The sequence below is a fragment of the Neolamprologus brichardi genome, chromosome 10, assembly GCF_056152115.1.
Source record: "Neolamprologus brichardi isolate AB-2024 chromosome 10, ASM5615211v1, whole genome shotgun sequence".
Classification (NCBI taxonomy): Eukaryota; Metazoa; Chordata; class Actinopteri; order Cichliformes; family Cichlidae; genus Neolamprologus; species Neolamprologus brichardi.
Window position 1 is genome coordinate 8,352,803 of NC_142113.1, and position 12,585 is coordinate 8,365,387.

Here is a 12,585-nt window from a genome sequence, read left to right on the forward strand (position 1 = left end):
ACAGGAACGAGCCCAGAATAAACGGGACAAGAGGGTCAATATCAGTCAGATATGTTAAAATTTATTATTTTAAAAGAACACAAAGGGTTTGCAAAAAAAGCCTAAAACATCAAAATGGAAAAGGTCACTAACGACCACAAGATAGTGTTATTGGTGCAACCTGCCAGCAATGCAACTATCACCTGAGGGCTTGCTCCACCCCGGTGGTCCCAGATGCTCGTTGCTTTAAAAGAAACAAATCCACCCCAAATAAATACGAGCCCAACAGAACACTTATCGCATGCACTAAGTGTTTTAGTTCAGGCAATAATCGGTGGCACTAAAATCACTTAATAAAACTTATTCACTGCAAATCCACACAGAGCACCTCTAAGAGACCTACGTCCCCTAAGGTAAGAGCCCAGCTCAGGGATTGCACATTGCCCGACTAATACTGCACCAGCCCAGTAAAAATAAAAACAAACCCAGCATAAAAAAAAAAAAAAAAAAAAAAAACAGTTTTAAAAGGTGACCCTACTAAAACCAAAAACGCAACAAAACAGGAGAAGGAGGAAAAAACAGTGACAAGTTCACATGTGCAGCCTGCCCTGCAGGAGGCAATACAATATAAATTAGATTATAGTGCATAAATATACTTTTTTTAATGTCAAATATATTAAGTTAACATACCTCCAGCAGACAACTGTGTTTGCTGCACACCTGGCTTATCGTCTAAAATCACTACTAAAAACATAAAATACAATAAACATCAAATACATTTCAACAAATTTTTAAAAAGCACTAAAAGAAAAACAGCCTGTACCTCAAACCTCTGCTGTAGAGGTTTAAAACAACCGTTTGTGTGGCAGACAATTAAAACTTCTCAGGCTCCTCACCTACTCACACAACCATTGTTCACAGCCGCTCATCAGTGGAAATGCAGAGCACCTGCTGCTACTTCCTCTTTTATACCCTCCATTGTGTCCCCTGGGTCCTAAAGCCTTCCTATTACACTAGTATGGGAAGAAAGCAGGGGCTTACACGGTTGCTTTTTAATGCAACCTGCTGGGGTGATATTGGTGGGTGGTATTGTTTTAGGTTTTTTTTACACAGTGATATGTTATTGTATTGCATTTTATTTCTGGGGTGGGGTTGGTTGTCATGTTTTTGTTGTTGTTGTTTTTTTCGTCCCCTCCCTTCCCTCCTTGGGCAACTCTGCACATTAAAATGTGGGACTTCCTTGATGAGTGGTAATCTTACCTTTGTTAGCTGGAATGTGAGGGGGGTTGAACCACCCAAAAAAGCGAAAGAGAGTCTTATCACGCCTGAAGCAATTTAAGCCCGGGGTAGTTTTTTTGCAAAAGACTCACTTGCAGGATTCGGATCACTCACGCTTGGCGAAATGTTGGTCAGGACAGATGTTTCACTCTAATTTTAAAGCGAAGGCCAGGGGTACAGCTATTCTTATCAATCGGAACATCCCATTTGTTCCATCCACTGTTGTGCCAGACAAAAACGGACAGTTTATAATAGTGTCTGGCAAACTCTGCGACAGGTTGCTAATTAATAGTATTAGATCCTGCAGCTATGAAAGTATTACTGTCTCTGATCATGCCCCCCTTGTGCTCAAAATAGCTTTTCAGGGCTGTGACTCTGTGAGAAAGCTCTGGAGATTGGATCCATTGCTGCTCACGAATGAACAATTTGTTTCTAACATCTCTTCTAAAGTTAAAATTTTTCTTAACGAGAATAGAACACTTGGTATGCCAAACAGGATGGTTTGGGAGGCTCTGAAGGCATTCCTGAGAGGAGAAATCATCTTAGTGGCAGCATTTAAAAGACAGTAGAGGCTTATTTCAGACCAGATTTTAAACATCGACAGGCAGTATGCTCAGTCACCATCACCGGCGCTATATAAAGAATGCTTAAGTTTACAAACCAAAGTCCACTCGACAAGTGGAAGGATGTCTGATTAGGAACAAGAGCAATTTTTACGAACATGGTGGAAAGACCGGTAAGCTTTTGGCCACCCAACTGCATGGTATTAGGGCTAAACAAATCATAACCGGAGTGAGGGCGGGCAATGGAGTGGTGACTAGGGATCAGAAGGCGATTAATTACATTTTTTCTTTGTTTTACTCTAAGACACATCAGAATCTATCGTTAATGTAAAATATTTGCATGGTTTCTTTGACTCCATTGATATGCCCTCGCTCCCCCCAGACTCTGGAAGCCCCTATCTCAAAGGCGTAAATTCAGGCGGCAATAGCATCTATGCAGTCCGGGAAATCTCCAGGTCCTGATGGATTTTCTACAGACTTTTATAAAAAAATTCTCGGACAATTTGGCTTCTTTCCTTTGCAAAGTTTTTACAGAATTGCTAGACTCTGGGGCACTTCCTTCACCATGCTACCAGGCCTGTATCACAGTGTTACTTAAGAAGGGCAAGGACCCGACTGACTGTGCTTCTTATAGGCCTATATCTCTGTTAAACACGGATGTTAAAATTCTGTCTAAGCTACTGGCGCACAGGCTGGAAAAAATTCTTCCTGCTATAATCTCTCCCGACCAAACTGGCTTCATTAAAAATCAGCACGCCTTCTTTAACATACGGCGTAGGGATGCAACGATACCAATTTTTACAAACCGATACGATACCGATACTTGGATCTGAGTACTTGCCGATACAGTTTACAAAAACCGATACTTCTACCACACACACACACAAATGCAATTATTTGGAAGACAGGTTTTATTTTATTCTCTGCCGATAAAAAATAAAAATCGTAATAAAAATGACCACAAATAAATTTCAAGTGAAAAATAAGCACTTCTGTTAAATTATTGCAGAGTGTCCACATTGTAATTTAACAAACAAAATAACGAAAGTATTTGCCATTGACGAACTCCTCATCTGCCCGTGGATCATCAGTCCACTGCGCCGTTAAACTGAGGACTGACATTGCGCACACACTGCTTGTCTTTACCTCTTCAGAAAGTTTTGGCACCATTATCTCCCTGATGTATGGGCGGTTGGGAATTTCATATCGCGGCTCGAGTATGCTGAGAAGACGGTGCAATCCTATGTTTTCCACGGCCGGCATTGGCTGGTCATCCAGAGCAATAAAATGAGTCAGAGCCTCTGTTATTTTAACTGCCTGTGGATTTTCTCTTGACATTTTTCATCGCTTTTCCAAAACCTGAGTTAAAGTTGGCTGTTCTGGTCCACACTGCTGACATTTTGTTTAGTTTAGCTACAGCAGCCTCCAGTTTCTCTTTTTTATCTGGAGCCGGCAGTCTCACTGCCTAACCCTGTGCCTGTTTAGTGCGGGATGTCCCCCTCGTGGCCAATCTAAAAAACTACAACAGAAATAACAAGCCACCCTCTGATTAATGAAATAAGTTAGTATCGGTTCATGGTATCGGTTAACTTTTATGAGTATGAGTACACACACATTTTACAGTATCGGCCCCGATACCCGATACCAGTATCGGTATCGGTGCATCCCTAATACGGCGACTTTTAAATATTATCTATGCCCCCAGCCATGTTGTGCCTGAATGCCTTATGGCTATGGATACAGAAAAAAGCATTTGATAGGGTGGAGTGGGAATATTTGCTTTTTACTTTAGAAAAGTTTGGAATGGGCCCCTTAATTTGCTCATGGATCAAACTTCTTTACGCAAGCCCCACGGCTTCAGTGGTAACTAACTGTCGCTACTCTGACCATTTAAGGCTCCACCACGGAACGAGGCAGGACTGCCCTTTAAGCCCTTTGCTTTTTGCCCTTGCAATTGAGCCATTAGCAATTGCAGTCCGCGATAGTTGGAGGGGAGGGATTGAGCATAGAGTTTCACTGTATGCCGATGACCTTCTTCTATTTCTTTCCAACCCGCGTACTTAATATACTGAATGGTTTTAGTCAGCTCTCTGGGTACAAAATTAATATGAATAAGAGTGAACTGTTTTTGATTAATGAGAGGGCTCGAGATCTGGATTTGGTAAATGTTCCCTTTAAAATATCAGTGATAACAGATCACTTTGATTACCTTGGGATATGTGTCACAAAGCAATTTAATTGTTTGTTTAAGAAGAATCTCCTCCCCCTGCTGGAACAGTGCAAGCATATGCTGTCCAGATGGTCCCCATTATCTTTATCTTTAATAAGTAGGATTAACTCAGTGAAAATGGTGCTACTTCCAAAATTCTTATATGTTTTTCAATGCCTCACTAATCACTTCATTTATTTGGAATGGTAAACATCCCAAATTGAAGAAATCTATTCTTCAAAGGCCCAAGCCAGTTGGGGGTTTAGGCCTCCCTAATTTCCAGTACTCTTATCAGGTGTTTGTTGTATTGGTGTCAGGGCTCTGTGTGCAGGCAGGCGGAGAGGACTGAACATAAACTGACACAAAAACACACAGGCATAATCTGATGGTACGACGCAACACCGAGCACGGGAAAACACAGGGCTTATATACACAGGGTAGTAATGAGGAAATGGGCAACAGGAGGGAGACGCAGCTGGGAGAGATCAGGGCTAACGAGACAGGGGGAACAAAGCTGCACACACTAACCTAAGACAAAGACTTTCACAATAAAACAGGAAACATGAAACACTACTCAAAGACACAGACTCGACACAGAGGGGCGGACAGAAAATAATACATGAAACTCAAACAATACATGAAACCACAATTCCTAAAACATGGATAAACAGAAACATGAAACTCTAATAATAAACATCATCACAACAAGAGAATGAGAAAACAATCCAAAACACAGAGATAACTGAAACACAAAGTACCAGAGAGAGATAAAGAATAATCCATGATGCAAAAGTAAACCAAAACATAATAAACTCAAATTACTGGGTCCAACGGACCCAGAACCGTGACAATTGGAGACACTACCATCTCGAACCGTCACCACCAGTTTGGGTTACCATGGAGTCATATTCAAGTGGGAAAATTTCTCTACCTGCGACTTTAGGTTCATCACTCCCTTTGGCATTGCCTCTACCCAGTAACAATAGAGTTGTCCAGCAGTCTCTTAGAATCTGGTCTCAGTTTAGGAAGAGTCTGGTTCTCCGGGCTTTCTCACTTCAAAGAACAGTTGCTACCATTGTTCCCTCAATGGCAGATAATGCTTTTCATATCTGGCATAGAAAGGGCCTGAAATCCTTTGCAGACGTATATGTAGATGGACAATTTGCCAAGTTTCTCTTAAATATCCACCAAATTTGGCATTGCTGCAGCTCAGTTTTTTTGTTTCTTACAGGCCAGACACTACGTGCAGACTGTGACAGCATAATTCCCCCAAATACCTCCACACAATCCAGTAGACGATTTTTTAATGGTCAACCCAACCTCAAGGGGCATAATATCAGCCTTGTACAATTGAATTTACAATTTACAATGCTCTTCAGTAGCTGCTATCAAATCTAAATGGGAACAGGACCTTACCTTTCATATTACGGATGAACTGTGGGACTCTATCCTTGGCCAGGTTCACAATATATTAATGTGTGCTTGACATACACTTATCCAATTTAAGATAGTTCATTGGGGGTATTGGTCCAGGGATAGGCTGGCCCACATATACCCAGGGGTGGACCCAGCCTGTAGAAGGTGTGGGGGTGCTCCTGGTACATTGTTTCATATGTACTGGTCCTGTCCTTCGTTGTCCACCTTTTGGAAATCTGTTTTCCATACGATGTCTGATATCCTGCAGCATCAAATTGAGCCAGTGCTAATGTTTGGTGGGGTCCAGAATCTGAATCTGTCCAACTCCAGACTCAGAGCATTAAACTTTTCATAACTGCTGGCCAGGCGAGCTATATTGCTGAAGTGGAAAGACTCTTTCCCCCCCTCACACGCAGAATGGCTAAAAGATATGTCCTGTATGGATTTAGAAAAAATTAGATATACAGTTCGTGGGTCAAAAAACAAATTTTATAAATTGCGGTCCCCCTGTCTGGACTTCTTTGAAAGGCCCACAACTACTGTTACTGAGTAGTCCAAGGACCCCCACCCCCACACAGTCTTGAATAGGGCTGGGTATCGTCACTGATTTCTAGAATCAATTCGATTCTGATTCACAAGGTCCCGAATCGATTCGATCCACGATTCGATTCAATTCGATTTGGGAAAATTTTGCCTCAGACAGTCAGAAATATTATAATTCAGATCATGCATCAGTACATTTCCATATTTTAGCTGACACTTGTGAGACTTTATCAAGGGTGTAAGCATCACAGCAGATGCCGTTATGTCAAAGTAGCTGAGGATAAAACACAGAAAAACGTGAAGGGGATTTTCCTGGCCTGGGATTTTATAAAAATATTCTGCAGTAGATCAAAAACGAAAGAAAACCAAGTTACAGATGTTTTAGAGACGCAGCTAAGCATTTTGCAATTTTGCATAATTTTAAAAAGTTTCAATTTGTTCAGTAGCCTATTGAACAGCAGAAATGAGGCTTTCTTTTCGGAAGTAAGTAAAAGGAAAAAAACAGCGGCCGACAGCGCTGTAAACAATGGTAGACTTGTGCATAACAAGCAAGCGAATAATGCAGAAAACAGATTTTAAGATGGGAAACTGTTCTTGAAGTGTACTGTGAGAGAGAGAGAGAGAGAGAGAGAGAGAGAAAGCTGTGCATGAATTGTGATTTTATCGTGGTGGAAGCAAAACAGCAAAAGTAAGAGAGAATTCATGATGATGTTTATGTGAAGCATAGTTTGGATCTTTTTTTGCTGCTGGTTCAGTCAGTTTTGTTTGGAGAGAGATAAACCTACAGCTTCAGAATCTAGCACAAAAAGGACGTAAACACAAAGCGCGGACCCGGCGATGGATCAGAATCAGTGAGCTGTAGGCTTTCAGCCCCGACTGTGTCCGTGCCGTCGGGTGAGAAAGGCGACATCTCACTGATTGTGATCAGTGTGATCAGTGTCACTTTGTGTTTACATCTTTGTGCAGAATCCGTGTACCTGTTCTCATTTACTGTTTTAGCTGTTTGGTGGTTGTTGAAATTTTGTGAGGTTTAACCTGAAATTCTGGCGTTTTGGGCAAAATAAATTTATATATATTGTATGGGGACACATTTTATGTGAAGGTTCTCAGTTATCCAAGTCATGGTAATCTAAGGAGCTTGGAACGAAAAGTGACTGGACTTCTTTAAGTTTCTTGAAGGCATTTTAACTATCATCCGAGAATCTTCTTCAATTCATGGGGACGCATTCAAAGTTTTTGCAATTTTCTACCAATTGCAAAAACCACACCACCAGGGTATATAGCAATGACATCGGAATGTTGTTCAGACTGGAGAAGTGTCAGTGATAACAAAGAGAGGGAAGGTAATCAAAACTGATTGGATCAAACTACCAGAAGGCAACATTCCAGACATAGAGGACAGCTGCAACCACCAAGTACCTGCAGAGGGTCAAGCAAGTCCTGAGGAGTCAGCTGAATCGAAAGAACAAGATCCAGGCTATCAACACCTACACCGTGCTAGTGATCAGGTACCCTGTTGGGATAATAAGCTGGCCAAAGGATATATATATATATATATATATATATATATATATATATATATATATATATATATATATATATATATATATATACATTAGGGGTGCAACGATACTCGTATCGATATTGAACTGTTCGATACAGTGCTTTCGGTTTTGTACGCATATGTATCGAACAATACAAGATTTTTAATTTATTTTATCAACTTTTCTTCTGACGATGCTGTCTGTGTTGACAGCTCAGTGGATCTGCGTTCGACTACTCTGCCTAGGCTGCACTGTCGAGCGCAGATCCACTGATCGCAGCGCAAGCTAGCAAGACAGAAGCTAAGCTCGTTGCAACATGGCAAATTGAACCTCCCCCACCCTCATTCAGATCTGGCCTTTGGAACTATTTTGGTCTTCATGTGAAGTATGACCCTGAAGGTAAGCGCGTCATGGACAAAAGTAAAACAGTATGTCGGATGTGCCACGCAATGCTCAATTATATGGGTGGGAACTACTGCGTTAGCGCAGTTTGCTTGTGTTGACTCCGTCCAGCCCCACACACGGGGCAATACGCGGTAGCTCGTTAACGGAGATTTGCTGTGTTGTGGCGTTAACGTCATTTCAGATTAATGCTGGCAGCACTAGTGGGAACAAAATGAATATGACTGCACATTTACGCCGACATCATCTTAGTGCAAAGACAAGTGGAAGCAGACAAAAACAACAAGCACGCATGCTACAAACTTTACCCGAGTCATTTAGACAGCAGTTAGCACATGATTCTCCTTATGGGGACCTGATATGTTTAATATGCTGCTGAGAACCTCCTCCGTGAATCGCAACCTTATCGTGGTGGAGGGGTTTGTGTGTCCCAGGGATCCCAGGGGTTATGTTGTCTGGGGGCTTTTGCCCCCTGGTAGGGTCTCCCATGGCAAATTGGTCCTGGGTGAGGGACCAGACAAAGAGCGATTCAGAAGACCCCTATGAAAAAAACACAGAGGGAACAGTTTACCCTGCCCGGGATAGGGTTACCGGGGCCCCGCCCTGGAGCCAGGCCCGGGGAGGGTGCCCGAGGGCGAGCGTCTGGTGGCCGGGCCTTAGTCCATGGGGCCCGGCCGGGCACAGCCCGAAGAGGAGACATGGGCCCATCCTCCCGCAGGCCCACCACCCGCAGGAGGCGCCATAGGGGTCGGGTGCATTGTGTGCCGGGTGGCGGCCAGGAGCGGAGGCCCTGGCGGACTGACCCCCGGCTGCCAAGACTGGCAATAGGGACATGGAATGTCACCTCTCTGGTGGGGAAGGAGCCTGAGTTAGTGCGTGAGGTTGAGAGGTACCGGCTAGATATAGTCGGGCTCACCTCTACGCACGGCTTGGGCTCTGGAACCAGTCTCCTGGAGAGGGGCTGGACTCTGTCTCAGTCTGGAGTTGCCCCTGGTGAGAGGCGGCGGGCTGGGGTGGGTATTCTAATATCCCCTCGGCTTGCTGCCGGTACGTTGGGGTTTTTCCCGGTGGACGAGAGGGTTTGTTCCCTGCGCCTTAGGGTCGGGGAACGGGTCCTGACTGTCATCTGCGCTTATGCGCCGAGTGGCAGTTCGGAGTACCCAGCCTTCTTAGAGTCCCTGGGGGGGGTGCTGGAAGGTGCTCCACCTGGAGACTCTGTTGTCCTGCTGGGAGACTTCAATGCTCACGTGGGTAACGACAGCGAGACCTGGAGGGGCGTGATTGGGAGGAACGGCCTCCCTGATCTGAACCCGAGCGGTGCTTTGTTATTGGACTTCTGTGCTAATCACAGTTTGGCCATAACGAACACCTTGTTCGAACATAAGAGTGTCCATAAGTGCACGTGGCACCAGGACGCTCTAGGCCGTAGGTCGATGATCGATTTTGTAATCGTATCACCAGACCTGCGACCATATGTTCTGGACACTCGGGTAAAGAGAGGGGCTGAGCTGTCAACTGATCACCACCTGGTGGTGAGTTGGATCAGGTGGCGGGGGAGGACGCTGGACAGACCTGGTGCACCTAAACGCGTAGTGAGGGTGTGCTGGGAACGACTAGCAGAGGCCCCAGTCCGCGAGATCTTCAACGCACACCTCCGGCAGAGCTTCAACAGCATTCCGAGGGAGGCGGGGGACATTGAGTCCGAATGGACCATGTTCAGCGCCTCCATTGCCGAAGCTGCTGCATTGAGCTGCGGCCGCAAGGTGGTTGGTGCCTGCCGTGGTGGTAATCCCCGAACCAAATGGTGGACACCAGAGGTGAAGGGAGCCACCAGGCTGAAGAAGGAGTCCTATCGGGCTTGGTTAGCCTGTGGGACTCCGGAGGCAGCCGACAGGTATCGATAGGGCCAAGCGGAATGCGGCTCGGGCAGTGGCTGAAGCAAAAACTCGGGTGTGGGAGGAGTTCGGAGAGGCCATGGAAAAAGACTTTCGGACTGCCTCGAAGAGGTTCTGGCAAACCGTCAGGCGTCTCAGGAGGGGAAAGCGGTGCTCTACCTGCACTGTGTATAGTGCTGGCGGAGCGCTGCTGACGTCGACTGAGAAAATTGTCAGGCGGTGGAAGGAATACTTCGAGGACCTCCTTAATCCCACTGACGCGTCTTCCAAGGAGGAAGCAGAGTCTGGGGATGAGGGGAATGACCCGCCAATTTCTGGGGGCGAGGTCACTGAGGCAGTTAAACAACTCCTTGGTGGCAGAGCCCCTGGTGTTGATGAGGTCCGCCCCGAGTTCCTGAAGGCTCTGGACGTTGTAGGGCTGTCCTGGCTGACACGCCTCTGCAATGTTGCGTGGAGATCAGGTGCAGTACCTGTGGATTGGCAGACCGGGGTGGTGGTCCCCATCTTTAAGAAGGGGGACCGGAGGGTGTGTTCCAACTACAGGGGGATCACACTCCTCAGCCTCCCTGGGAAAGTCTATGCCAGGGTGCTGGAAAGGAGAGTTCGTCCGCTAGTCGAACCTCTGATGCAGGAGGAACAATGCGGTTTTCGTCCTGGTCGCGGAACACTGGACCAGCTCTTCATCCTCTCGAGGATACTTGAGGGGGCATGGGAGTTTGCCCAACCAGTCTACATGTGTTTTGTGGACTTGGAGAAGGCATTCGACCGTGTCCCTCGGGGTGTCCTGTGGGAGGTGTTGCGGGAGTATGGGGTGTCTGGCCCATTGCTACGGGCCATTCGATCCCTATACAACCGTTGCAAGAGCTTGGTTCGCATTGCCGGCAATAAGTCGGACTCGTTCCCGGTGGGTGATGGGCTCCGCCAGGGCTGCCCTTTGTCACCGGTTCTGTTCATAATTTTTATGGACAGGATTTCTAGGCACAGCCAAGTGGCGGAGGGCTTTCGCTTTGGTGGCCTCAGGATCTCATCTCTGATTTTTGCGGATGATGTGGTTCTGTTGGCTTCATCGGGTGAGGGCCTCCAGCTCGCACTGGAGCGGTTCGCAGCCGAGTGTGAAGCAGCGGGAATGAGGATCAGCACCTCCAAATCTGAGGCCATGGTTCTCAGCCGGAAAAGTGTGGAGTGCCCACTCCGGGTCGGGGATGAGGTCCTGCCCCAAGTGGAGGAGTTCAAGTATCTCGGGGTCTTGTTCGCGAGTGATGGGAGAAGGGAGCCGGAGATCGACAGACGGACTGGGGCTGCAGCTGCAGTAATGCAGACGCTGCACCGGTCCGTCGTGGTGAAGAGGGAGCTGAGTGTAAAAGCGAAGCTCTCAATTTACCGGTCGATCTACGTCCCTACCCTCACCTATGGCCACGAGCTGTGGGTAGTGACCGAAAGGACGAGATCGCGGATACAAGCGGCGGAAATGAGCTTCCTCCGAAGGGTGGCTGGCATCTCCCTTAGAGATAGGGTGAGAAGTTCGGCCATCCGGGAGGGGCTCAGAGTAGAGCCGCTGCTTCTCCACATCGAAAGGAGCCAGCTGAGGTGGTTTGGGCATCTGGTAAGGATGCCCCCTGGGCGCCTCCTGGGTGAGGTGTTCCAGGCATGTCCCACCGGGAGGAGGCCCCGGGGCAGACCCAGGACACGCTGGAGAGATTATATCTCTCGGCTGGCCTGGGAACGCCTTGGTGTTCCCCCGGATGAGCTGGAGGAGGTGGCTGGGGAGAGGGAGGTCTGGGCCTCTTTGCTTAGGCTGCTGCCCCCGCGACCCGGCCCCGGATAAAGCGGATGAAGATGGATGGATGGATGGATGCTGCTGAGAACATACCCCAGAAGAAGTGTATAGTATAGCTTTTATTGTGGAAAGGGCCATTTCTCTGTAATAAACTCCCTTTTCCAAAGATGAGATAGATTTATTATTTTATCCCTTTGTTGTTTCAGCAACATTAAATTTAAAAACTGTACGTTTGAGTTAAAATATATATTTCTAATTTTAATAAATGACAAATTAAAAAAGCATGAACATTTTTTTTGTATCGAAAAAATATCAAACCGTGACACCAAAGTATCGAACCAAACCGTGAATTTTGTGTATCGTTTCACCCCTAATATATATATATGTACAGTATATATGGTAAATGGACTGATTCTTATATAGCGCTTTTCTACTCTCCTGGAGTACTCAAAGCACTCTATACAACATGCCTCATTCACCCTATTCATACACCCATTCATACGAGCACTTTCTTCTATACTTTAGTGCTGTTTAGCTAACATTCATGCACATTCACGTTCCAATGGATGCATCAAAGAGCAACTGGTGGTTAGTATTGATAGGTTTGTAGCTTAAACCTATTCGCTGGAACGTTCAAGACAATTCAACTACACAGCAAAAGCAAGACACAAGTAGGCAAAGTTCTTTGTGTTACTCATATATGAGGGAGAGAACCACGACAAGCGCCGTTCCTTCGCTTGACCCCAGTCGCTCTCATCCGCTCCCCCATAACACTGCTCTTTTATTGAGGTTACATGAATGTACATAGGTTCATTAACATATGACGTCTACATACAAACAAAGAGTACCTTGCCTGTGCGTTGTGTGTGTGTGTGTGTGTGTGTGGTCAGAGTGTGACCCCATAAACATATATATATATAAACATATATATATATTAGGGGTGCAACGATACACAAAATTCACGGTTCGGTTCGGTTCG